Source organism: Prosopis cineraria, unplaced genomic scaffold (assembly GCF_029017545.1).
Source record: "Prosopis cineraria cultivar Desert tree isolate PC_DT_omini unplaced genomic scaffold, ASM2901754v1 PC11, whole genome shotgun sequence".
NCBI classification, from domain to species: domain Eukaryota; kingdom Viridiplantae; phylum Streptophyta; class Magnoliopsida; order Fabales; family Fabaceae; genus Prosopis; species Prosopis cineraria.
Window position 1 is genome coordinate 37507975 of NW_026555342.1, and position 2092 is coordinate 37510066.

Genomic DNA, 2092 nt, shown 5'->3' on the forward strand with positions numbered 1-2092 from the left:
TCATAATCTCTTGACTTTGCTTTCCTTCTTCCTTCCTTGAACTCTCCTTTCTTGTTTCACTTTGCTCGGCCTCTCCCTCTTTTTCCTTACTAAACAACTCGGCCATAGTCCCCTTTTCCACCTTAGATGGTGGTTGCTCACATATGATCTCCTCAATGTTTTCATCCTCATCATCTCTACAAAAAGATGCATCATTAGGAGCAAAAGAAGAACTAGAAACATTAACATCAATTGAAGAATTTAAAGAGGGCTTCTCGGCCTTCCCTTGTCTTTTGTCTTCTTGTACTCTTTCTCCCAACTCCTTGCCACTCCTCAATGTGATAGCATTAAGATTAGCTTTAGGATTAGCAACGGTGTTGGATGGTAATGTAGAGGCTTGAGCATTGGCTGCACTTAATTGGTTAGCAAGCATATTCATTTGAGAAGTAAGGGCATCAATTTTAGAGTTCATGTTCTCACACTTGTTACCCATACTCTCTACCTTGTTCCCTAAGCCATCATACATGTTTTTATACAAAGAGTTCATTTCAATCAACTGCTTACGTAACACATTCACATCATTAGAAGAGTTCGAATTAGAAGAACTCTCAATTGGAACAAGCCTCCTATCACTATAAGAATTAGAAGAAGGTGTAAGAGAATTACCACTTGGATTGTAGCTTTGAGAAGAGCTACCTTGAGACAAATGAGGTGGAGGGTCACGGCCAAAGGTGTTTTGATAGGATCCTCTTTGTTGATTGTCTTGTAAAGCCACATTTGGATTTGAATAGGAGAAATTAGGATGGTCTCTCCATGAAGGGTTGTAAGTATTAGAATAAGCTCCTTGCCCTTGCCTCCCACCATAGGATTGTTTTCCATTGTAGATAGCATTTACTTGTTCAAACTTAATAGGACAATTGCTTTCTACATGCATAGGTGAGTCACAAAAAGTACAAGAATAAGGGACAAGTGCTTGAGAAGTACTTACATTGCTCACTTGAGATATTTGTGGAGCCAACATTCTCCCAATCTTGGCAGCTAGCAAGTCCACATATGAATCATTAAGAACTGAGGAACCTACCATATTCACATTTCTCTTTTCCCTTGTAGAGTATTGAGCACCACTTGAAGCCATCTTGTCAATTAGTTCCCAAGCCTTTAAGGAAGTGAGGTCAATCAAGCATCCACCACTAGCGGCATCAATGTTAACTTTGTCTCTTGGAATCAAGCCCTCATAGAAATATTGGACTAAATTCTCACTAGAAATTTGATGGTGTGGGCATTTAGCCAAAAGGCCTTGGAATCTAGTCCAATACTCATAGAGACTCTCATCCTCTCCTTGTTGGACCCCATAGATTTGCTTTCTCAAATTGGTGACCTTGGAATTTGGAAAGAATTTATCTAAGAAGAGTCTTCTTAGCTCGGCCCATGTGCTCACTTTCACATAAGAAGGGTAGTTGAAATACCACTCCTTTGCTAAACCTTCAAGAGAAAATACAAAAGCCTTAGCTTGAACATCATCAACATTTACATGCATAGGCTTCATAGTATCACAAACCAATAGGAAAGTATGCAAAAACCTATGACAATCCTCTCCTGGTAACCCATGAAATTTAGGCAATGCATTAATCAAGGAGGATTTAATTTCAAATTGAACATTAGTAGGAGGAACATATAAGCCATAAGGATTATCATGCCAATTAGGTTGAGTTAATTGCCTAATGCTCCTCTCCTCTCTAGGGTTATGCAAGCCTTCAAATTCATTATTAACATGGCCATCATCATGCAAATTCTCATTCCCATTCCCATGGCCCTCATTATGCACATGCTCATGTCCTAAGATACCTTCCATTGTTGAATTACAAACCAAATGAGAATCAAGAATAGGTTGTGATCTTCTCAATCTAGAAATAGTCCTTTCAATTTCTGGATCTAATTCAACAAAAGAGGTATGTTTTCTTCGGGTCATGCACTAATCAAGCTCAAGAAAATTAAGAACAAAGAACAAGCTAAACTAAAATGCAAATCAACATGAAACAATTCAAAACACACAAAAGCAAGAGAAATAATTTTTTTTATTTTTTTATTAAACTCAATAGCAACAAAATGAAAA

The 2092-nt window shown here is 37.9% G+C and overlaps 1 non-coding gene across 1 annotated transcript; it reads left to right on the top strand.

Moving 5' to 3' along the window:
- The first annotated feature begins 1244 nt into the window (after positions 1 to 1244).
- Positions 1245 to 1351, top strand: LOC129287355 (small nucleolar RNA R71). Its single transcript, XR_008587675.1, has one exon. It is a non-coding gene; the product is annotated as a small nucleolar RNA R71 (small nucleolar RNA).
- The last annotated feature ends 741 nt before the right edge of the window (positions 1352 to 2092 follow it).